Source organism: Lissotriton helveticus, chromosome 3_1 (assembly GCF_964261635.1).
Source record: "Lissotriton helveticus chromosome 3_1, aLisHel1.1, whole genome shotgun sequence".
Taxonomy (NCBI): domain Eukaryota; kingdom Metazoa; phylum Chordata; class Amphibia; order Caudata; family Salamandridae; genus Lissotriton; species Lissotriton helveticus.
In genome coordinates, this window is record NC_136061.1 from 1,678,253,886 (window position 1) to 1,678,280,692 (window position 26,807).

The following is a 26,807-nucleotide window of genomic DNA, read 5'->3' on the forward strand; positions in this document are numbered from 1 at the left end:
CTGTTCCCATGAGGCACAGGGTCAGACTGATTTGCATATGGCCATGTCTGAAATGGGGTGGCTGAGTGGGCTAAAGAATGGTGATGGATTAAACCCAGATCAGTTGACTGGGTGTGAGTGTTTGATTTGCTCAAACGCTCCGTCCATCATCCCCTTTTGTATCGAAAGGAACGCAAGGGGGCAGGGCCACAGGGGGCGACAGCGGGAGTGGGGCGGCGAAGGCAGCGGGAGCGGGAAAAATAACAAAGGATACTACAGAGATCGACTAGAACACAACAGATTATGCAGTAAAAAATGGCAGAAATTGCGAAAAAATGTAACAGAAATTACAGCACAAACCCCAGCACACTAAGCAATATCGGGGATGACAGGTAGCCTCGAACACGGGGCTCTCAGCAGCAGCGGGGATGGGTGCCCTCAGGTGGAGCTGCGTGGCGTGAGGAGCGACTGGCCTCAACCAGGGTCAAGGGTCGCTTTCCTACTCTGAGGGACTGGCCACCAACATGTGACATTTACAATTTGATTTACACTGACAATTCTCTGCTTTGTGAACAAATGAAGGAGCTTCATTCTGCAATCTACTACCAATCGATCACAGTGAGCACAGGTAAATGCTGGAATGCATTGCCCGCTGTGTGATTGTTGTTTGTTGTGATGTGTGAACTTGTTGTGATACATCATCATCAATGTAATGAGAATATATTGAGAAGAGATGAGATGATTCATGTGCTGGCTGGCAGTGTGAGACTGGGTGTTTGTTTGTTATGCTTAATGTGTAAGTGATGAACTTGAGATTGCCAAAATGTTGGTGGCATGGCCTACCAGCGGCTGATCAATAATTTTAAGTTTTCCGCTAAGGGTAATTTTTTTTCCTTCCCCTTTGAAAGATAGGATAGTAAAATTCCTTCACTGGGTCCAACTCCACTCCATACTGCTTTGGTTTTTTTTTGTTTTATGCTCTATATTTATACTCCTGAAAGACTCAGACCTGACCAGTCCCTTAGATAATGCAAAGTTTGCAAACACAAATCTAGTCTACACAAAAAGTGACTCAAGCTTTCCCATCTTGTTATTTAATAACAAAATTGTACTACTACAGGACGATCTATTGCATTTTGAATCGGGACGCGTGGCACTGTTGGTACGGAGTTGGACACCATACTCAGGGTCAGACCCAAGGAGATCAGAGATGATGGAATGACTCGGGGCATTGGCGTGAGTGGGGCTACTACAAGAACTGCCACCAGAAGAAGATGGAAGTTTTCAAATTCACTGAAACTATCCGATTTGGATGATGATGATTTTGAAGTGGCCTAAATGTAAACAACAGCACAAGACCTAAACATGTCTGTGTAGTGGTGGTGGTGAGTGGTGTGCCTGACAGCGGTGCATTGATTGAGAAATGCTATGTTGCTGTGTGTGTGTGCTCACTGCTCAGTGCCGTCTGGCTCCAATTCATCGTTTATTCCAAAACTAAGTGGTGGTTGGATGGGGGCCTGTTGTTGAGGTAACTGCCAGAAACAGACGTTTAGCCAAGTCAAGGGAGGGATCTTTTTGTACTCTAAGTATAGCCCACACTGGCAATATCATATATATATATCTTAGATTGCCCACCCATGCACAGTATACAATATTTACATTTTTTTCAGAGGGACATAATTCATAATTGACAGCATCATCATCCTACCAGCACTAAAGGTTACGCTTGTCCACTTCATAGCTCGAGTTAACTTCAGTTTGTAACTTTTACTAGCCCACCATTTTGATTATGTATTTTACTTTAGCATTGCTTATCATGTTTTCTTGTTTGACAGTTTTCTTCCCGTGCACTACTACTAGTTGTACTCTAGTCTCCCTCTGGTGACTGTCTCAATTTGTTTGCAAAGCTTTCATATAAAACGACATTAACTCCGTTTTTATTTCAATTTAATTAGTTCCCTTCGAAGAATATTCCTCATCCTACAGATTGAGTTCAGCTAGGAGGGAGTGGAACCTCGCTTCTGGATCTGGTGCTTTCACTAGTATTCTACAACTAGTACACTACTGTCTACTACCAGCACCATGGCACCTTGGGAAACCATGCTGCCATCACTTCCCCTAGTCACAGATAAGAAAAGAACCGTGGGGGATTTATTGTTGAGCTACAATAATCTATATACTAGGGAAATTTACACATCCACTCCCCCTCCGAGTCCTTAGGGGTTAATATAGTTGCAGACTTCAGAGACTATAAGAATAGAGTAGTAGGACAATTAAGGGGACCCCATATCCATCTGTTGGTGTGTTAATATATCAGCAGATTTTGAAAACAGGCTGCCTCCTGCCTGGCGAAGGAAACAGTGTGAAGTAAAAAGTAACCCCCCAAAAAATATTTAAATCATATATACACCCATAACAATTTATTTCCCTAACAAATAAACTAGAAAGTCCACAACAACTGGCCCACCCCTCTCCTTAACCCCAACCAATGTTCAAAGTAAAGAAAGTTCAATTGTCCAAACAAATGTCCATAAATAAAAATGCCCAAAACTCCAAAATGTCCCCAACTTCCACATTCCCACCCTCTCCACCAGAAATCCCACCCACCCAACAAATGATTAAAAAAGTGGCAAGACTGACCTAGCAGCGGGCTGGGAGCTTCCTCTTCAGCCTGTTGAACTGCTCCTCTATCCTGGCTTCTATTTGCGCCATCCTTAGGAGCATTCAGTGCTAAAAAGGCTCTATAGAGTCTATGGGGGTAGAAGCAGTGGTTGATGAATGGAGATGGCAGACTGCCTGACCATGGTGCCATACAACTGGAGGCACTGGGGCCTGGCTGGTGCTAAGGGCATTGGAGGCTGCAGCTGCTGCTGCCACCTCCTCCTCGGCCACCAGCCACTGATATTTGGTCCTGATGGCCTCCAGCTTCCTTTGTCAGATCCTGGCTGTGCTCTCCTGCCTGTCGGATGATGGTTGATTGGTAGGAGTAGCTATATCCAGAAAGAAAAAAGACAAATTGTTACTAATACTCTCAGTAAAACAGTAACACATAATATGAAATAGTGGTACAGTAGCACTAGTAGTACATTACATTTGCTGGTATCCTCGATCATTGGCCCATTTGATTTGGATGTGATTACAGTTCGAGGCATTAAGCACTATGGAGTATACAAGTATTCTTCATCTCCCTCGTTTAGTTAAATTAATGTAGGCATATCAGCTCAGCTTGTACCCTGGACAGGTACTCATGTCATTTATTTAAGGGAAAGGAAGGTAACAGTTGCTGTACAGGCATCAAAAGGAATACTAACTCAAACAAATCAAATAGGCATACCTAACAAAAAGGTTACAATCGAAAGGGAACAACAAAAAGTAAGCATGGGCGTAAAATCCGTTCCGTCCGCGGAACTTGCGGATTGTCTGCAATTTCGCGGTCCGCGAATCTCGCGAAATTGCAGAAAACTCTGCGAAATCGCGTTCGGGACAGACTTTCAAAAACTGAAGTACATGAAGCACTTACAGGGTTACAGCAGGTGCCCAAGATAAAGCTAATTTCTTCGTAACCATTTACAAAATGGTTACAAAGAAATTAACTTCAACTTGGGCACCTGCTGTAACCCTGTAAGTGCTTCCTGAGCGGCGCCTTCAGAGTTGTTGCCTACTTGCAACTATTCTCTGACCCTGCTCCGACCCTCGAAGCAGGGTCAGAGAATAGTTACAAGTATGGCACAATGCTCCAGGCTGTCACAAAAATTAAACCACAACAGGAAGCACTTACAGATAAGGAAGCAGGTGCCGGACTTGAAGCTCAAATTCAGTAACACATTAACCAGCCCCCGGTTGAAGCTGGGCAGGTGTGCTTTTTATTTATTTATTTATTTGCTTTTATAGCGCTGGACTCGACCCCTGAAGGGGTATCTCCGCGTTTGGCTCGCTGTAGGTGCCAAAAGAGACAGTGCCTTTAGGATATGCAAACGAGAGGCTAAATCTCTTGGAAAAGATGTGTTTTAAGTGCTTTTCAGAAGGATAGAAGATTGGTGTTTTGTCGCATGTCAATCGGGAGTTTGCTCCAGATGGAGGGCCCTACGTAAGAGAGTGCTCGGCCACCCTGCCTGGCCTTCTTAATGAGGGGGATTTTTAGTAGAAATTGAGTACTAGAGCGCAAAAGGCGTTCCTGGGTGTGAATTTGAAATTTCTGAGCCAAGTAATGAGGGCCTGATCCAAAAAGGCCCTTATGTATAATTCAGCAAATCTTAAATTTGATTCGCTGGCGTACAGGCAACCAGTAAAGCTCTTCTAAGAGGGGCCTAGATGGTGTTCTCGAGGGGGCATTAAGAACCAATCTTGCCGCGGTGTTTTGGGCCACTTGAAGTCGGCTGAGTACATGTTCAGTCGCAGAGATGAGGAGGCCATTGCATTAGTCCAAGCGACTTATTACAAGTGCCTGGACTAAGGTCTTTCTCCCCATAATCTACAGTGGTGAACCAGAGGGTGCTGTGATGAACTAGAAGGTGCAGTTGTGAACCAGAGGGTGCTGTGATGAACCACAGGGTGGCAGTGCTGAACCAGAGGGTGGCAGTGGTGAACCAGAGGGTGCTGTGATGAACCAGAGGGTGGCAGTGATGAACCAGAGGGTGGCAGTGATGAACCAGAGGGTGGCAGTGATGAACCAGAGGGTGGTATTGGTGATCCAGAGGGTGGCAGTGGTGAACCAGAGGGTGGCGTAGTGAACCAGAGGGTGGCAGTGGTGTACCAGAGGGTGGCAGTGATGAACCAGAGGGTGGCAAAGATGAACCAGAGGGTGGCAGTGATGAACCAGAGGGTGGCAGGGGTGAACCAGAGGGTGACAGTGATGAACCAGAAGGTGGCAGTGATGAACCAGAGGGTGACAGTGGTGAACCAGAGGGTGACAGTGGTGAATCAGAGGGTGACAGTGGTGAACCAGAGGGTGCTGCGATGAACCAGATGGTGGCAGAGGTGAACGAGAGAGTGTCAGTGATGAACCAGAGGGTGGCAGTGGTGAACCAGAGGGTGGCAGTGGTGAACCAGAGGGTGGCAGTGATGAACCAGAGGGTGGCAGTGATGAACCAGAGGGTGGCAGGGGTGAACCAGAGGGTGCTGTGATGAACCAGAGAGTGGCAGTGATGAACCAGAGGGTGGCAGTGATGAACCAGAGGGTTCCAGTGGTGAACCAGAGGGTGGCAGTGGTGATCCAGAGGGTGGCAGTGGTGAACCAGAGGGTGTCAGTGGTGAACCAGAGGGTGGCAGTAGTAACCCAGAGGGTGGCAGTGGTGAACCAGAGGGTGGCAGTGATGAACCAGAGGGTGGCAATGATGAACCAGAGGGTGGCAGTGATGAACCAGAGGGTGGCAGGGGTAAACCAGAGGGTGGCAGTGGTGAACCAGAGGGTGGCAGTGATGAACCAGAAGGTGGCAGTGATGAACCAGAGGGTGACAGTGGTGAACCAGAGGGTGACAGTGGTGAATCAGAGTGTGACAGTGGTGAACCAGAGGATGCTGTGATGAACCAGAGGGTGACAGTGGTGAACCAGAGGGTGGCAGTGGTGAAACAGAGGGTGGCAGTGATGAACCAGAGGGTGGCAGTGATGAACCAGAGGGTGACAGGGGTGAACCGGAGGGTGCTTTGATGAACCAGAGGGTGGCAGTGATGAACCAGAGGGTGGCAGTGATGAACTAGAGGGTGGCAGTGGTGAACCAGAGGGTGGCAGTGATGATCCAGAGGGTGGCAGTGGTGAACCAGAGGGTGGCAGTGATGAACCAGAGGGTGGCAGTGGTAAACCAGAGGGAGCTATGATGAACCAGAGGGTGGTAGTGATGAACCAGAGGGTGGCACTGGTGAACCAGAGGGTGCTGTGATGAACCAGAGGGTGGCAGTGATGAACCAGAGGGTGGCGCTGCTAAACTGCCCGGGAGCCCTGTGGGTGTGAGCCCCTGCGCTGCTGAGCTGCCCAGGGGTTGTGAGCCCACGCGCTACTGAACTGCCCCGGGGCCCAGTGGGTGTGAGCCCCCGTGCTGCTGAACTGCCCCGGAGCCCTCTCAGTCTGAAAATCATTCTTGCTCAATTGCCTGGGAACCCTCTGGGTGTGAACACATTGTGCTAAGTGTCCCCCTGCCCTCAATACATATATACCCGTACCGCACAGCACTATTATGCTCTTGCACCATGAAGTCTGGTGCCTGGATGCTCCTGATCCGTGTAGGTGGTACCACCGTCTGGTGCAGTCAAAATGTAAAGTCATAACTTGCTGCACAGCACCAATAAACACGTGTCCCCCCTGGCACCGGTATGCGCATGTACCAGACGTGGAGCACCCGCATGCCACTGCACCCTATTGCCCAGCGCCAGCATATGCCTGTCTGGGGCAGCTTAGTATGAGATGGGACATTGTCCAGTAGCTGCAGCTGCATGTGCCTGAACCCACTGAGCAGGATCAGAATGGCTTTGTACCAACACGCGCAGCAGAGCTATCTTGGACATCTGAAGGATTCTGGGGTCCTGTGCCAAACGTATTTTTGCATCCATGAGTTTCCCGTTCGCCATCCCCATGTAGCTCCTGTGACCAGGAGGCTGCTTTCTCCTCATCTGCTGCTCTGCTCCGTCTCTGACCCTTTATAAACAAGATGTATGTGAACTCGCATAGAAACCCCGCCCGTTTGGCCCCATCCACCACACACTAGCAGTATGAAACGTCTTCCCGCCCGTCCCCACTATAATGGCCAGCTCACTCAAGGGACCTCGGCGCCTTTTGGCGCGCTGGCAAAGTTACAGGCATACGTGGTCACATATTTGTGCAACTGGCACAAAAATCCGCGAGATCGCGGGAAAATTCGCGAACTCGCTGACTTTTTTTGCAATTTCGCACGAATTCGCGGATCGCGAATTCGCAAATTTCGCCCATACTTAACAAAAAGTAGGGTAATAACTAGTACATAGTTCATTGATAGGGGAAACAATGATTATTAAAAAAGAAGAATACCCAGTGTGGACTTAGGGTGTAGGTCCAAAGCATTAGAGCAGATGATCCGAGAATCTTTTATGGTAAGAACTTGTTCATGAGGAATCTTTTTACTTCCAATTTGAATGCAACCTTGGAGGATATTCTGCTTATTTTCGGTGGGAGAGAGTTTCAGATCTTCGGTGGGGAGCCGGAGAAAGCTCATGGACATGTTCTCTTTTTGCGAAAGGTCTGTGGTTTCAGGAGGAGAGAGTTAGCACTAGTAGAAGGTCTACCCCCTCCGGATAATTCTAGCTTTTGTCACTGGATAACTGGGCGTTTTGAAATGGAGGGCATTGTGAGACAGACAGGCAATCTTTAGCTGAATTCTTGCTTCATAGGGCAACGAATTTAGGGATTTTAAGACTGGGGAAATGTGCGCATTTCTTTTGGTACTCGTAACCAATCGGGCCGCAGCATTCAGTGAAGCCATTTGTGGGGCCAATTTATAATTGGGGAGGTCACATAGCGTAGCAATGCCATAGTCTAGCCTGGGCAAAACAAGCGCATGGACCACATGCTTGAAATCAGCTTGCAGGAGGAACGGTTTGAGATTCCTGAGTATCCTCATCAGGTGATTAGCTCCCTTGCACATATTGCTGATATGATTCTTCAAGTCAGATGCTTGTCCAGGGTGATTCCGAGCGAATTGGCTGAGTGAATAATGAGGTGGGAGCAGTTGAAGGTAATGAGGTTGTTCATCTAAAGGTCTAAAGGATGTGATTTGGAGGGGAAATGACAAGGAATTCTGTTTCTGTATTATACTTTGCTACTGTCTGCAGATGGGGCGGCTGTAGCACAAAATTTTCTCTTTTCCTTTCATGGCCATGCTCTGTTAAATCAAATGCTCACTTTCACTCTGACTACAAGGCAGATGAATAGTTACTAATATATGAATGACATACAGCATGACGTGAGGTACTACTACTGTAACCATACAGCCGATAGGCCACTCATGTCTGACACTGGTGACATACCATGGAGAGGGAGTAAGGCTCAGAAGGAGGTAATTGATGATGATGTGTGGGTAGGGTTACATAATATATGTTGTGCTTGAAAACTACTGTGAGTCAAGAGAGTAGTCTGAAATACAACCTCGCTCAAACCTTTTAATAAAAAACCTTAATTAAAAAACATTCCTTGTTTACTCTTCTTCCCAGGGATTTTTCAATGTGTTTTTCTTCTAGCCTTATTTTTATACTTCACCCTTGGCTTTGCTACTCAGTCACCATTCAAGTTTTACATTCTCTTCATCCAGTTGTCACTAAGAATACTAGTACCATCTATCCATCCAAACATGACTATCATTCGCAACAAACCTTTCACCAACATAAATGTGTCATTTTAACCACCCACGCATCCTTGCTTTGACCCATCAAACTGCCTGGAGAATTCCTTTCACCCATACACTTTCACCCACATAGGCAGGCATCATTTCATTCACCCATCCTTCACCCACCCACCCATGCATGCATCCTATCAGCGACCTATGCATCCTCTCACCCATGCATCCTTCTCTACCAGTCATATTACATTTTACCCCTCCTTTCTCCTTCCATCATTCTTTCCCATCAAGGTCTGACGTCTTCATGAAACTTTCTCTGCTGAGTTGAAGATAGAAGAGGCCACCATTTGTTACTCAATTCCTGCTGTATATGCTATGACTAAGTAAAGAGTAGTGTATTTAACTGTTCACAGCTTAGTCTCACTCCCAACAGTACAATGTACACCCTTGCAGCGAATATATAAATTGTCAATAAGCAAGCAAAGCAATATGACTTACCACCACCTGCCACTGGCACATCCCCTGCAGCTGCTGCATTAACTCCATGGATGACAGCACTGTCCCCCCTGGCCCTGGCACTGGTTGTTGGTGCGGCTAGAAAAAAACATGAAACATTTTTTAGATGCCAAATGCGCCTCACCTATTTATTATTTTCCGCAGCAAAATTGAAAATACATACTCCACACACATCACTAGCAATTAAGGTACAGTCACAGTATGTCCAATCACAAATGATAGAAATATCCGGTTGGGCATTTTGTTTTTGTTGGTGGCAATTTTTGAGAAGCCTCAGTCTCAAGAACGCAGCTGGTAAAGGACTGAACTGAGTGGCTAGAGCTAATGGTGTATCTGAGTTTCTGAAAAGAAATACGAGTGGCTAACTAGCCGAGCAATAGGACGTAAAGTCTTCATGGTTGGCAAATGTAATGGTGCCATCCTCTTCTTCCTCATACTTCCTTCCAGCCATTGTGCACAGTAATCAGTTCACCATCAACTGCTGCTAATAATACTAGGCCTAGATAAGAAGAAGACATAACTTTGGGGTGTCCAACATGACCAAGGCCACTTTTTCGTTTTACTGATTGAGCATGAGAAAGTAAAAGAAAGCCTTCTCATCTCAACACGCATGCGTAAAATACCTTACTTGGGCATGAATTCTGCACGGCAGAGTAGTAGTACTAGCACCAATTGAATAGTGAGCACCAGTGGGTTCTCTGAGTCTTCCAGTACCACCACTAGGCAGTCCACAAAATATATATGGGGGGAGGGAAAGCTGACTGTAAAATCAGAAGGAAGGAAGCTAACCAAAGAGGCAGTTTGAGATGAAATACAGACACTAGAAATATAAAATAACTTAGTAAATAATAGGATAATGCAGGGAAAACAAGGTTTTTAAATGCATAGATCAAAGAGGATTTTGGAAAATAGTAAAATTAAGAAACAGGTAGAAAATAGTTCAAATATATGAGCAGTAAAAGTTAGGGAACTATATATTATTATTAACAACAGGAGGACTTACTTGGGCCAGCAGAGCCATCGCCCGAGGAGCTTTCTTCTTGCTGGGAGACGCCTCCAGCTCCCTCACCCGCCTCCAATGACCTCTTGCCCCTGGATGCTGATGCATGAAATGCATAATTAAAGAGACAAGAAATAATTGATGGTAAATATAAAACTCACAAAAAAACTGAAAAAAAACACAAAATATAAACTTAAGAGGACCGAGGGAAAGATAAATAAAAAAGATCCGAAAACAATTTGCAGTTAAGAAGTATTGAAAAGATTTAGTCAGGATTGAAAGGTAGGCCCCAGCACCATACCAGGGAAGAATGCACAATCTGTGTTGCTGTATGGTGGAAACGTCACAAGAACGGGTGGGACAAGCAACTCTGCCCACTCGCAGAACTCCACATAGCACGGCAGAGTTTTTTGAACCGCGGCTATATGAACTCCGACCAGGGTTACTCTTAAGAAAGAGGGGATTTTAGATACTAGCGGATGTAGGAAGTGGTCACAGAATTGCGACAGTGGCTCTAAAAGAGATCCTATTTCAGACATATTTGGTCTATCCGGTGGTGGCAGGGTACCTTTGTGGGTACCGTGTGGAACCAACATCCACCCCTCTTAATGGGCTATGGTATGCCTCTGTTAACGCGGGATTTCTGGTCTATCGTTATAGATCTAGATCCCAACTCAGGTCGACTGAACCGTTGGTACCTGTCATTGAGTAAAAGGCAATCCACTACTAGGTTAATCAGTTAAAGACTTACTCCACTCTAAAGAACCACTGAAGCTTAAAAGTTTTAAAAGTTTATTACAAAGCCAAACTTAACTGGAGATACAAACATCTCAAAATAAGATTCAAAAGATATACGGGTATCAATACAAACATGAATTTTCTAAATGCTCTTAGTCGGCAGAAGAATATCACCAAAACAAACTCTAGAATTATCAAAGTTACGAGGATAAACACAAGCTGTAGCTTATGAGTCATTTACAGAAAGGAAAGAAATCAGATTAGACTGTCCCTACACTAGACTAAGTGACATCCCTACTTAGCAAGATCTTAACCTAAAAAGGTGTCAGCAGTGGTGACTTCCAATGAAGATCACGCACTTCCCTTAGTCTTTGTTCCAAAACGATGTCTCGCAGTTCCCTATCTGCCTACCCATCCGCTCTCTTAGGTTCCTCAGATCGTCTGCCTTGCCTCCACCCAGGGGTGCTGTCCCTAATACAAAATCACATTTACATTAGAAACGCCCCCAGAGACGCCCCTCACGTGGTGTTGGTGCTCCATGCTGGTACTCCTTCTAGGCCCATCGTTAGCATTGACCTTGCTTTCCAGGCTCCTCTCCAGCAAGACGGTACCCCCAGGAAATTCCTGAAGACTCCTCCAGGCCTGTACCAGGCTCTCTTGAACAAAAGTCTATTCATCACTTTCCTGATTAAACCCCCTCGCACCTGCAAAAGACACTTTCTCTGTGGGCCCCAAATTCCGGCCTCCACCATATCTTTAAGTCGTAAACCATGTAACAGGCTCTGCGTCCTGTGCCTAACACGACCTTTCTCTAACGAGCACATGCAGATCAAAAGAAATGACTTTATCTATTCAGGCCTGTTAGGATTCCATGAAACGGGCCTATGCACTTCTACAAAACATTTAATTTCTTTAGTTTAAACAATATTCTAACTTATTACACACAGTGATTATATGAAACGTCTATAAAACACCTATATTAGTCCTAGGTTCAGAAATACTTGAATCATAATAACATTAAAATCCATAACATGTGGAAATACATCAGCTTCTTGTACTCTTTGGGAACTGCCATGTGGCCTACACATTTCTACGTTTAGCAGAATTACATTTTCCCTTACAACAGCCACATAACATGAGATTTCAACATCATTCTAACATCTCTGAACACATCTACATTTAGCTTTTCACACTATATATAAGTATTCTATTCTAATTAAACACTATTATGTACCATCACTCTATAATTTGACACTCTTATATACTGTTTACTAAACTAATACAACATGCTTGTAAATATGGTGCACTTCTACAGTTTTTCTTAACTTGCGCTCTCTCAATCCCCCCTTTGATGACTTTCAGTAGTTATCACCCTCAAAACACCATCCCTGAGGTATGGACTGAGTCAAACTGAAATCGTTTCAGTACCCCCTCGTTTCATCGTCTCAAGAGCCTTTAGACTCCTGTACTGATTATCCTGCATCGCAGTCAATCTCCTCTCTTGCCTTCTCATGGTTCTTTGCAACTTGTTTGATCTATACCATTGATACAGCCGCACCAATCCCCACAAAGTGATTATACAAATCACTACTATGATAATAGGTTTCAGTATGTACCAAATCACTACTATGATAATAGGTTTCAGTATGTACCAAATGATATTCTTTCCTAGGTTGGCAAACCAACCTCCAACTTTACCCATTCCTTGACCTACTTTTTCCCACACTGTTATCTTTGTCAAATCCTCTATCTCATGATGTATTTCAGTAATGTTTCGAATGTACTTCTCTAACGGTTTTGAATTGTCTGGAATGTAAGTGCAACATTCCTGGACCTTCAAAGCCTTACAGACTCCTCCCTCTTTGGCTAACAGAACATCTAGAGCAAGTCGGTTCTGAAGAACCATTGCCCTTATCGACTGCATTTCTCCCTCCACCAGCATTAGTGATCTAGCAGTACTGGCGGACAACCTATCTACAACTGTTGCCAATCTTCTAATCTTGACATCATTTAGTGCTATCCCTAAAATAGGAAACATAGCACCAAATACGTCTCCAACTACCTCCTCGGCGCTTACATCCCTTCTTCCTCTAGCTTGTGTTTTCCCCTCTATGATTTCTAAATCCTTAGCATGGTATATTTTGGGGAAGACAATTGCCAAATAACATGATCCATACCAATTATCTGGTAGTTTCACGTATGCGTTTTTCCCACAGACAAAATATACATTTGGGATCACCTGCATTTCCTTCAAGAAATCTTTAGAATAGTACTCTAATTGGAAAGCATGTTCACAACTTACTTTTCCCACAAACACATTCTCGTAATAAGTTTCACTTCTGTGTATGCACAGTTTCCCCCTTTTCTCTCTATCTAGAGCTATTGGACCATTGCTACCCTTTCTTTGGTGTGCCCTTTCTTCCTCGGTCCAATCTGTTTTCCACTGACCTGAAGATTTTAAAATCTTTTGTCTCCTGTATCGATCATCCACCTGTCCTATAAACTTTTTCTCAATTTCTGACACTTTACAAGTCAAATTATTTCTTCGGGCATGTGAAGTATCTAATGTTTTCCAAGAAAGGAAACATTTCTGTAATCTGTCTTCACTCTTATAATAATCCCATTTGTTTAAATGTTTGTAATTCGGCACTTCTGGTAAAACTGAATCAAAGTTCGAAAAATAGTATTCGAACCCATCCCGTTCATAAAATATGCTCAGCAACAAACTACATGTGATTCCATAAGTCAATGGAAGATGATGGTATCTGATACCTTCGTCTACAGAGGCTGGCAGTTTCATGCAGACATAACAATTTTTAGCCTCCATAGCATCAACATATTCGTATAGCAATTTAGCATATGCATTCGATTTAAAGTTCCCCTGTGATTCATCTACATGTAACCTACGAGTCTCAGCTGCTAGTAAAGCTTTGTCTTTCTCTGTATTGTCCCCCTTTTTACCAGCAATAGTAGGTTTCTGTGTCGATGTAATCTTTGGTTTTGTTGTTGCTTTCTCTTCATTTTCATGTCCCACTACATATGATATTGTAACCACTAAAGCTATAAGAAAAATCACTCCCACTAAAAGTGTGCCTGTTATACATTTGGCCCTGCGGTTCGGGTTGCCAGCCTCCATGACCTCAAACAGTGTAGTTTCAGTTTTCTTTCTCAGCACAATGTCTCTATTTGAACCACACCTGGAAGCTGATAATCTTCTCCGCAAGATCAGTCTTTGTGTTCTATAGCAACAGACAACCCTAGCTCTTCTCCGTCCACTAAATGGAAGTCCCTAGTTTCTTCTTCCACTCGGCGCTAGGTTATCTCTTCATTAATTTATCTACAAAGTCTTTAGCAATCTGGAATTATACGTGTTCCAACGACTCTCATCACACCTTCTAATATTTCTAAACGAAGAAGGAGCTCCTCGAGTATTGGACTCCTTGAACAACAAACCGGAAATTCTACTGTATTTAAGACCAAGTCTCTTATTTCACTCAGGAGAGGAGGATAGACAATATTGAGAGTCAGCAATCCTTCGACCTCCACTCCTGGTATCAGCAACTCTATTTCCACTGTTATGATGGGGTCAATTCTGGTCAGGGTCACTTGCCTCACCCTCCCAGTTCTGCGTGCTTCTGACATCTGCAGCGAGGTAGGTCCACTCAGGAGTAGAGTATTTTCTGCAAGCCACTCGCACCCTCCTTGATCTCCTTGGACCTTTCTGTTCCTGCTCTTGTACACCTTCGTCCAGATCCGAGTCTTCGGATATAGGAGCAAGAGTTTCCTCTCGAGCTGGCTTCAAGCTTGGCCTCTTTTTTCTTTCAGGCCAAGTAGCTGCTCCACGCCTTGTCCTCCTATTTCTTGTCCTTTCACTCTGTTCTGGATCACTCTGGACTTGATCTGTGTCTGAGTTGTTTTCACAGCAGCTTTCTCCTTCAGTGGCAACTTCAGTTTCACTGCCGTTCTGTCTTTCTTCTTCTGGATCTGTAGCACTCCCAACTTCTTCAGACACCCCCACAGCTTGACTGATCCCCTCTAGTGGCTCACCGTCCACAACTGAATCTTCATCTGCGAGAGGAGCTGTTTCTTCTAGGGGTGCTGGAACTCTTCGAGTATGGGAAGCATGGATCCAATTCGGCAACCCTCCGCACTTCACAGCGGTATTCGTGGTAAGAATGACCTGGTAGGGCCCCTTCCAGCGCACGTCTAGGCAGTTTCTTCCGGACATGTTTTTTCAGTAAAACCCAATCCCCTGGCCACAGATCATGACACAAGTCTCTGGAAGATGGGACCTCAGCAGCCTGCACCTGGAAGGACACAGAATGAATGGCGTCAGACAGTCCCTTGCAGTAATCCAGGATTAGGTCATCTGTAATGTTCAACAAAGCAGTGGTTGGGACAGTTGGAAGTCTCATTGCCCTCCCCATCAGGATCTCATGCGGAGAGAGGCCTGTCCTCCTGTCTGGTGTGCTACGCATACTCATGAGCACCAAAGGCAGAGCATCAGGCCAACTTAAGGAAGTCGATGAACATACTTTGGCTATTCGGGACTTCAACGTGCCGTTGATCTGCTCCACGATACCTGAAGCCTCTGGTCGATAGCTACAGTGCAACTTCTGATCAATGTTCAATGCAGAGCAAAGCATTTTCACAACTTCACTGTTAAAATGAGTTCCTCGATCTGATTCCAGGGACTTTGGCACCCCGTAGCGCGGGATCAACTCTCTAAGCAACAACTTTGCTACTGTGAGTGTATCACACCTGCGTGTAGGGTATGCTTCGACCCATCTGGAAAATATGCATACAACCACCAGAACATACCTGAGGTGGTTGCTTTTTGGCATTTCAATAAAATCTAATTGCATTCTGTTGAAAGGCCCCCCAGACCTCCCAATGTGACTCATTGTAACTGGTGTTCTTTTCCCTACGTTTAGTTGCTGACATGTTACACATCTCCTACACACTGCTTCTGCTGCAATCCTAAACTTAGGGCAATACCAAGTCTGCCTGAATACCCTCAGCATGGCATCTCTTCCTAGGTGTACTGGACCATGTATCTGTCGTGCCATTGGACTCACTAATTCCTCAGGTAACACTGCTCTTCCATCTGCTGAAACCCAGAAATCCATTTCACTTCTCACACAACCTGCTGTTTCCCATGCCTTTTTCTCAGAATCAGGTGCATTTTCTTGCATGTTTTTCAAATCCTCCCAAGTATCTACTGTTTCTAACATCATGTTTAATTCGCTCTTTTCCTGAGCCCCACCTACTTCCACCTCCGTGAAAGAATATCCTTGCTCCGCACAATAGCGGGCAACTTCATCTGCATATCTATTACCTTGTGACACAAAATCTGTATTTTTGGTGTGGGCTACACATTTGACGATTGCGATTTCAGCTGGACCTTGTAATGCTTCTAACAGTAATCGCACAAATTCTCCATTTCGAATAGGCGAACCAGAGGAGGTCATGTAACCTCTCTGAGACCACAACTGCCCAAAATCATGAACTACACCGAAGCCATATTGGCTATCCGTATAAATGGTGACTCTAATTTTGTTTCCTGCTATACAGGCACGTGTCAATGCAATGATTTCTGCTACCTGAGCGGAGTTTACTCCTTCCAGGCAAGCGGCTTCCACAACTCCAGTAATGGTGCAAACAGCATAAGCTGCTCTCAACCGACCAGTATCGTCTCTTAAACATGAGCCATCAACAAAGAAAATTTCATCAGCGTCGATCAACGGCTCATCCACGATATCTGGTCTTGGCTTCGTGCATAGTTCAGTCACCTCAAGGCAATCGTGATCTTCACATTCCTCGCCTTCTATATCGTTAGGAAGTGGCATCAGAGTAGCAGGATTCAAAACAGAGCACCTCTTAAGGGTCACGTTCTCTGCAGCAAGAATAACTTGCTCGTAGCGCGTGAGCCTGCTGTTGGTCATATGCTGTGTCTTGGTCCTGGTCATCAACAATTCTACAGAATGCGGTACATACACCACTAACTGGTGTCCCATTACAATATTTTCACACTGCTCAATGCTGACACCTGTTGCAGCAACGGATTTGAGACATCCGGGCAACGCTGCGGCTACTGGATCTAAGGTAGCCGAAAAGTATGCAACTGGTCTACGGGCATTTCCATGAATTTGCACTAAAACTGACAAAGCACAGCCTTCTCTCTCACAGCAGAAAAGTGCAAATGGTTTTTCATAGTCTGGCATTCCCAAAGCCGGAGCACGACACAAGTCTTCTCTCAGCTGGAGGAACGCCATCAAACAATCATTGTCCCATGGTACCGGATCACTCAGCTCCTTGTGCGTCAGTTTCTGTAAGGGTTTTGCTTTCAGTGAAAAGTTAGCTATCCACTGTCGGCAATAACCAACTATTCCTAGGAACATCCTGACTTCTCTCTGTGTCGTAGGCGCATTCATTTTCATTATCGCCTCTATCCTATCGGGTGACACTTTGCGCTTTCCTTTTTCTTTCCGGTGACCTAAGTACTGTACTTCTGTCAGACAGTACTGCAATTTGCTCGGAGATACCTTGTGTCCATTTTCAGCTAAATGGTTCAGCAAGGCAATGGTATCTGTCTTACAAGCCTCTTCTGTTTCTGACGCAACAAGTAGGTCGTCTATGTACTGGACCAGAACCGAGTTCTGGGTCAGTACCAGACTTTCAAGATTTTTCTTCAACAGCTGATTGAATATTGATGGGCTGTCTGTAAACCCTTGGGGGATTCGACACCATGTTAAAACGCGATTTTCCATTTTAAAAGCGAAAAGGTACTGGCTCTCTTCATCCAATGGGATTGAAAAGAAAGCCTGACAAAGATCTATCACTGAGAACCACTCAGCTTGGAATGGTATCTGAAACAATATCACTGATGGATTCGGTACCACTGGACAACATGAAACAACTATGTTGTTAATTTTTCGAAGATCTTGCACTATTCTAAATTTCCCACTAGGTTTCTGCAAACCCATAATCGGGGAGTTGCATGGACTTCCCACGATTTCCTTCAGTATTCCCTGTTGAATCATAGAGTCGATTACGGGTTTTATTCCTGCAATCGTCTCCGGGGTCAGTTTGTACTGGGGCGTTCTTGGATATTCAGCATTTGGTTTAACCATAATCTTCACTGGTTCTACTCCTTTGATCAGTCCTATCTCTTCCCCAGTAAAATCCCATACCTCGGATGACACTGCATCTCGTAAATCCCATGGGAGTGCCTCCACAGTCCGGGTCGGATACAGCTCTATGCATGTTCTCGAATTTACAACTTTGAAGGTAGCGTCATCGTCTGTAGTCTGTACCTCTACTCCCTGAGGTGTGCAGTATATAGTGCAGTTCAGTTTGCACAATAAGTCCCTTCCTAACAGACACACAGGACTAGAATCACATACCACAAACTGAAGTTCATCTGTGTAGTTTCCTATTTTCACCGACACTGGTTCCGTCAAAGGGCTATTCATTCTCTTATTTGCAACTCCTACCACCTGAATCGTTTCCCCCGACATTGGTAGACCTGGAACCACTGCCGATCTCAGAGTTGATCGAGTAGCTCCAGTATCCACCAAGAATGTTGTAGGACACCCTGCCACTTCTGCCTCAACAAACGGTCCTCGTTGATCCACTTCTAGAACTGCCCCGAGGGTACAGTCCTCCTCTCTACTTACACGTCGTCCCGTCAATGGATCAATGTAGTAACACTCTTCTTTACCTGTGAACAAAGGCATTTGTCTATAGACCTTTCCTCCTGTCGTAATCTTGGGTGGCTGAGGGAACTGAGCTCGTGGAGCCGAAGTCCCCCCTTTGGCCACATTACTTCTTGACACTGTCACCCTTTGAACTGGAACTTCCTGAACTTCCTCCTCTACTTCTATTTCTCCGTTTCCAGGGTTATAGGGACACTCACGTCTCCAATGTCCCACCTGGTGACACTGGTGGCACTTTGTCGTTTTTTTCAATGTAGCAAGATCTATCCTAGGTCTAGGGTTTTCCTCGTTGTCCCTATTCTGACTGTTTGATTTCCGTCCTATGGTCCCTGTTCCCTGTTGCTGCTGTCCTCCCTTTGCAGCTGACTGCATCTGCACCACCATCAATGTTTCCTTTAATTTCTTTGCTTTGGACTCTATCTCATCACTGCAGTATCTCGCGTATCTCAAAATCTCATCCAATGGTTTGTTTTGCCAACAAATTAAATGCTGCTGAATCATCAGACAAATATCGGGTCTCAACCCCAAAACAAACTTTGATACAAACTGTCCTATATCTTTGGGGTCCATTACATCCAGTCCACTGTATTGTTTGAATGCTTTCAGCAATCGCTCATAATACTCGTGAACTGTCTCCTTTGGTTCCTGTCTTGTTCGGTCTATTTTTACCCAGTCTATGTCTTGTGGTGGCACTTTATCCTTCAACCATGTAATCACCCTTTCATATTTTAACATTACACTTTCTGACGGTCCATTAGTACGAGGATCCCTTTCTGGTTCTACAGTTGGCCAATCAACACTAACCTTGCATGCTATCCACAAGTCTCCTGGAACCACAATATCAAACAAGGTGTTCAAATCAATCCACAACACCTTTGAAATCTTGACAAACCTCTCTACCTGCTTGTATCACTCTACAGGATTCTCCCTTAACTTCGTAAATGAGTTGGTAAATGCAGCCAAATCTCCCCTACTCCAGGGCACATGTACATAATTCCCATTCGATATTTCCCGCAAAGGGAATGCCTCCATCTGCATTAGCCTTCCCTCTGGAGACATCACATTCGCACTCCGCCTGACAGTTCCCTTCTTGGACCACCTCTCCTCCCATTTGTCCAGATCTCTCCATGCTCTTATTCCTGTGATCAGTTCCCTTATGTGTGTTTTTAATCCAGTTGTCCTCCTCTCATCTAAGTCCTGATCTGAATACTGCAACCTGTGATTACCCTGTAATGCCTTGGTTCTGGACAAATCTACCATATACTTGTCTGCCAATTCAGACAGTTTCTCATGAGTTGCTCTGGCTTTTCGAGTGATGTCCTTTGCTATAAACAGTAGCTCATCTTGTTCGTACATGTCGATCCTTTCTAAAGACAATGTACCGTCTATTATATCGTTCAGATCAGATCTTAAGCTGGTCACATCGAGTCTTTTGGCTTTTATCACAGCTTTCAGTATACTATATTTAGAGAGTCCAATTGTATCTCTCCCATCACAGCTCTGAGTCCTACGTCTGGGCTCAGGCGTGTTATGGGGAGTCCTCCCATGCTCCCATCTCTCCAGGTCCCATGCAGTTCCATCCTCTCTAGGTGGGTAGTGAAACACTCCCCTATTCCCCATAGTTCCACATTTCCCATTTTGTCTGGCTTCTCTAGGTGCATGGTAAGACATTCCGTTATTCCCCATCTCTTCACCATTTTCCGGTGGTCTCTGATCAGTCGGCACCTGACAAGATCCTTCACTGTTCCCTATGCTCCCACGACTCCAGTGCTGTACATTATCACTGGGTGCATGGTGAGTGCACCTAAACCTATCCCTGTACTCTTGGGTCCTTTGTCCTCCCTCATTTTGAGTGAAACGAGATGTCTCCCCACACTCCGTACTTCTGCCTCTTTGCTCCTGCTCATTTCCTCTGTCTGTATGACGTATAACTCCTCTACTCTCCTGACTTTTACCTTCCCACTCCTGACTGCTTTCGCTAGCCCCACAGTGAGATAATGTTCCATTGCCTCGACTTCCCCATTCTGCTTCTGCTCTTGACCTGTTGCTCTGTGCTTCTGTCGAAGCATCCCATTCTCTCAAGTCAGCCCTCAGCTCTTTGTAGGATTTCGGCCGTGGTCCCCTCAGATCCATCGGTCCTCTCTGACCCCCTTGCTCTATTACTGCTGAATCCAATAAGGTGCTCCACGTTATTGGTCCTGGCAATTGCCTCCAGGCATTGGTCGTGTTATTCCTTCCTTCTATCTCAACTCTTTCCCTGTCCAGCTGTACCTGGTTTTCCTCTCTCGCTTTCTCTGGGCTATAAATCGACCGTATAGGACCTATGGTAACAGGTACTTGAAGAGCCTCTGGCAATCCAAGAGACTCAGCCCTCTCTGTTGCTGGCGTCTTCTGCACCACAAACCTTCCGACTACTCTCTGTACAGGACTATGTTGAAGTGTCCCTTCATCTTTGGTAGGTACCCAATCCGCTAAAGGGAGTGGCCTATATCCTTCTATGCCAACCCTGTCTTCTTTTGGGAGCCCCGTACCTTCTGTCTCCATATTGTCCGGAGGTGGTCTATCTATCAACAACCTATTTATGAGGCCGTCCTCCGACTCGCTCTCATCATCCTCTTCCATGGGTTTCTTTCCACCTGTAACCTCTCTCAAGGGGTACAACTTATCTACCTCAATCACCTGTACCCTCCACTTCTTGGCTTCTTCATCCCATTTAGCATCTTGCACTGCCCTTACTGATCGCCTTACCCTTTCTTGGCGTCTGTTCTGACTCCTGTCGTGTGCCGCCCTAATCCACGCATTAAGGGCCTCAAACTGTGTTGGTCTAGGCAAAGGTCTCAGTGAGGACATGACTGCTTTCAACTGATGCAACACCTCTAGTCTCAACGTTCTGTATTTCGGAAAGGTCAATTCCTCATTCCCTTCTGTAATCTTACTCCAAGTCCCAAGCCACAGTATAGTATGCAACCCAACATTCGTTGCCATATAGTAAGCTGGTGTACCCTCCGGCGGCGCCTCTTCCCCGGAATAAGATTCTCTTCTTTTTCTCTTAAAAATCCCTCTCAAACATTTAAAACACTTCATGTTCAAAATCTACGAATTTCTATTTTCTCCGCGTTCGTTTACTTCCTGATGACAATCCACCAATCTCAGCGCGGTTTTCGCTAACTGGCCTATCACTGCGCGGCTCTTCGCTGACGTCACACCAACCGTCCTATCACAGCGCGGCTCTCGCTGATGTCTCTCGTCCCAGCGCGGCTTCACACTGACCGCCCTATCACAGCGCGGCTCTCGCTGACGTCACTCGTCCCCCTTTGCAGCAGTTCCCCTCCTTCCTCCGCTCGTCTCCCGGTCATGCATGCGCCCCATTCATACTCTGAAAAATGATTACTTCCGACCAAGCGATCACTTTCCTTGACTGTACGTCCACAGTCTAACTGTAATTGTCACCTTAACTGACGAAATGTCTTTCCGTGTACGTCCAGACAATCGCCTTCTCTGATAGGTTACTTGCACACGGTAACTTTCGACCTGCGTCCGTTACCCACACACTCACTCTTACATTCCCCCTATCTCGGTCCTGCGGGCGATCAATGGTACCTCATGACCCCCTTACTTTGGTCGACAACTACTCTGGATGTTCGATACACCCGAACCACTTAAGCTCTACCCCGAACTTAAGATTTACCAGGTTGCGCACGCTCACAACCTTCTCACAATCACACTACAGGCATTCAACTCCGCATGACATTACCATACAAATACAACACAAAACACCGCAATATGTCCATGCATGACCCTTGTTATACTCACTCTCGTCCGATTCTGCTGCTTTTCTCTCGCGCCGTCAGCACCTTCTTCGGCAGGCCACCTCTCGATCTAGGGACCTTGGGGTAAACTTAACCTAGTCTAGATCACCTTCCTCAAGAAGGTAACCATCCTCACTCTGCTACCAACTGTTAACGCGGGATTTCTGGTCTATCGTTATAGATCTAGATCCCAACTCAGGTCGACTGAACCGTTGGTACCTGTCATTGAGTAAAAGGCAATCCACTACTAGGTTAATCAGTTAAAGACTTACTCCACTCTAAAGAACCACTGAAGCTTAAAAGTTTTAAAAGTTTATTACAAAGCCAAACTTAACTGGAGATACAAACATCTCAAAATAAGATTCAAAAGATATACGGGTATCAATACAAACATGAATTTTCTAAATGCTCTTAGTCGGCAGAAGAATATTACCAAAACAAACTCTAGAATTATCAAAGTTACGAGGATAAACACAAGCTGTAGCTTATGAGTCATTTACAGAAAGGAAAGAAATCAGATTAGACTGTCCCTACACTAGACTAAGTGACATCCCTACTTAGCAAGATCTTAACCTAAAAAGGTGTCAGCAGTGGTGACTTCCAAAGAAGATCACGCACTTCCCTTAGTCTTTGTTCCAAAACAATGTCTCGCAGTTCCCTATCTGCCTACCCATCTGCTCTCTTAGGTTCCTCAGATCATCTGCCTTGCCTCCACCCAGGGGTGCTGTCCCTAATACAAAATCACATTTACATTAGAAACGCCCCCAGAGACGCCCCTCACGTGGTGTTGGTGCTCCATGCTGGTACTCCTTCTAGGCCCATCGTTAGCGTTGACCTTGCTTCCCAGGCTCCTCTCCGGCAAGACGGTACCCCCAGGAAATTCCTGAAGACTCCTCCAGGCCTGTACCAGGCTCTCTTGAACAAAAGTCTATTCATCACTTTCCTGATTAAACCCCCTCGCACCTGCAAAAGACACTTTCTCTGTGGGTCCCACATTCCGGCCTCCACCATATCTTTAAGTCGTAAACCATGTAACAGGCTCTGCGTCCTGTGCCTAACACGACCTTTCTCTAACGAACACATGCAGATCAAAAGAAATGACTTTATCTATTCAGGCCTGTTAGGATTCCATGAAACGGGCCTATGCACTTCTACAAAACATTTAATTTCTTTAGTTTAAACAATATTCTAACTTATTACACACAGTGATTATATGAAACGTCTATAAAACACCTATATTAGTCCTAGGTTCAGAAATACTTGAATCATAATAACATTAAAATCCAGATCATGTGGAAATACATCAGCTTCTTGTACTCTTTGGGAACTGCCATGTGGCCTACACATTTCTATGTTTAGCAGAATTACATTTTCCCTTACAACAGCCACATAACATGAGATTTCAACATCATTCTAACATCTCTGAACACATCTACATTTAGCTTTTCACACTATATATAAGTATTCTATTCTAATTAAACACTATTATGTACCTTCCCTCTATAATTTGACACTCTTATATACTGTTTACTAAACTAATACAACATGCTTGTAAATATGGTGCACTTCTACAGTTTTTCTTAAGTTGCGCTCTCTCACCTCTATACCAGGGCACCCCGATTGTCAGACACCCCTACCAGATGTGTCCAAAACGACCACTGCATACATGTCGCCAACCCTATTACCTTCCTTTTTTAGAGAGAGGTTGGGGCAGAGGGAGAAGAAACAGACGAGGCACCCAACAGAAACACATACAGTGGCAAGAATCACAGGTGGACACCTCCCGACAGAAAAGGAGCCAAGCAAACAACTAAGAAAAACTGATAGTGAACTTGTCTGACAGACCCTTGTCAAAAGAAGAGATGGAAGTCTTGCGTAAAGGCTTGGCATTCGTTCTCACCCTCAAGGAAGACAAATTCCGCACTGCCCATGAACTTCACCAATTTTTCGGGGAAATCTGCCCACATGCCTTATTCCAAATTGAACCAGGTATTGAGAACTGGGAATCAGGTCTACACAACCCCCTTACCTTTACTTCCTCAGCAGGGATGATCCCTCATGACTAACCTTCGAGCAGGGAGTTTTGGGACGTGGAAAGGTGTCCGCAAAAGTCCACCTTTCCTTAACAAGTCCAAACTAGAAAGAACTGCAATGTGGACATTGGGCAACGACAATACGATCACGATAAAACCTGCAGATAAAGGGGGCACAATAGTGATCATGAACACTGGTGATTGTCTCAGATTTCCGACAACAGCTGACTAATCATGACCACTTCCTACAGCCTCTAGTAACTAAAATCCCCTCTTTATTAAAGAGATACCACAAATGTTCTGACTCTACTGGAAACCATTGATGAAAATACTTCCATTGATCATCTGAACACCCTGGGCATCGAGGCATTGTACACCAACATACCCCAAGATGGCACCTTGGAGGTAATAGAGAACAGCATCTTAGTAGAAGAATGGACCTCCTTGACGCCAATTTCTTCATGGAGTCCGCCATTGTTGCACTGAAAGAAAATTTCTTTCAGTCTCAGGACCAACTATACCACCAAACACAAGGTACTTCAATGGTCAGTACCTTTGCCCTGAGTCTGACCTGCTTGTACATGACTGTCTTCGAAAAATGTCACATCCGACTGGACAACAACCCATTTCTACCCAACATCGTAGTATGGCGTTGTTTTATCAACAATATCCTTGTCCTATGACAAGGCACCCTAGAGGCATACCAAAACTTCTGTGATTGGATCAGTAATTTGAATCCATATCTGAGATTTCCCCCAAAAAATCTCAGGCATGAATTTACCATTTTTAGACCTAATGTTTTGTCTCGTGGGGGCAGCTACATACAACTACATACAAGAAACCAATCGACTGCAAGAGTTTGTTGAGGAATGAGAGTCACAGCCACAAACACCTCAGAGATTATCTACCCTTTGGACAATTCTTGTGACTACATTGCAACTGTAGCTCGACAGATGACTACAAACACAAAGCAGATGAGCTAACTACAAATATGGTTGCATAACAATACCCTCCACACGTGGTACAAACTGGTTGCAAAAGAGCAAGAAACAAGAAAAGACCAAGACTATTGGAAACCAAAAAGCGGACAAAAAAACTTAAGTTCTGTGTCACATCATTTACACCCCCAGTCCAACCAAATACAGAAAAACATCAAAATACATTGGTCAATACTACACACGGGTTCCCTGACATCTGCCCCACCATGCTTTGCTTTCAAGCGCACTAATAACATAAAGGACATGATCGTTCACACCGAACCCAAATTCAGTAGACCAACACCACAACCATCACTTTGGGGGCTTCCCCCCAGTAATAGCTATTACTCTTATGGTTCATGTAGTGTATGCACAAAGACACAACTCTCCAAAGAAATTCAGCTGAGTCCCACCTACACCTTGGTACAAAAACTGCACACCAATTGTAAAACAAAAAACTGTATCTATTTGATCTCCTGCCCTTGTCAGAAATGCTACATAGGATTGACAACAGTCAGAACCAGGATCATAGACCAGCGCAGCAATGTAAGGTGTAGCAGAGCAACAGCCAAGATGAGTACCGACTACACGGAATTAGATCATACCCCGGATGAACTACTTTGGACAGTCCTAGAGGCTCACATACACAAGGTTGTCGTGTTTTATAGAGAACAGCAATGAATTTACCATCTTTCCACACACCACACCAGGTTACAAAATGAGATCCCTTTGGGTAAGATACCTCTATAGGAGTACCACAAGCACCAGCCTCACCAGATCTGTCTATCTTTTAATCCCAGATACCATGTCGCTCTTGGCTGCCTGTTACTGGGCTTATTCAAGTAGTTACTCACTGGATGGAGACTCCTGTTTGCCCCCTCATCATTTCCTACCCCATATACCCTGATCCTTCCCTCACACTCCTTGGGAAAGCTTGAATAAACATACCACTTTGACTGAACAGACTACACAGAGTACACTAGTCCATACCGAGCAAAGAAGGTGCCCATTGCATAGACAATTACAGACTTCGCCAGGTTCCATGCACCTGTGCCTTCATTTACGTAATGATAGTAAGAAATTTCCAGTGGTAAATTATTCGACTCACTGACATCATTAATACTCTCACAACCACGATGTCACTAAACCATAAGAACTCCTTTCTACCCTGGGCCTATGTACCCCAGCATTTATACATGGAACAACAGCTAGATACAGCTAGAAACTACCTCATTCATAGGGCACATCCACACCAACTGAAGGAATCACAGTCAGACATCCAGGTATTTGTACCACTCAATCTATCCACATACCGTATCATAATAGTGTAACTACGAAGCCACGGCATTGTAGTATACTAAATATGGCGCCTATCGAGGGATACTGCCATATGAATGTGTCCGCTCAAGTCTCTGGCCCCATACACTTGGGAAGCCTGTTCAGTACATCCCCATGCCAGGGGACTATCCACTTCCCAATTTTGGAGGACAAACGGTAGGTCAGCAAGCAACAATGAATTGCCAAACTTTAAGTATCTACTGCCCTGCACTATGGGCTGTATCTACCTGCCCCTAGCTGCTGTCTTTCCACATGTACCTTTCCTGATGCCCAGGCAGCCTTGCCTTCCCGCACAAAAAAAACCTTGCGCTCCATCCAACCCCTTTCCTGACCACAGTGGAAATAAGTCTAATCATCCCTTCGGACCACATCTACCCAAGCAATGTGTATCTCCTCGAG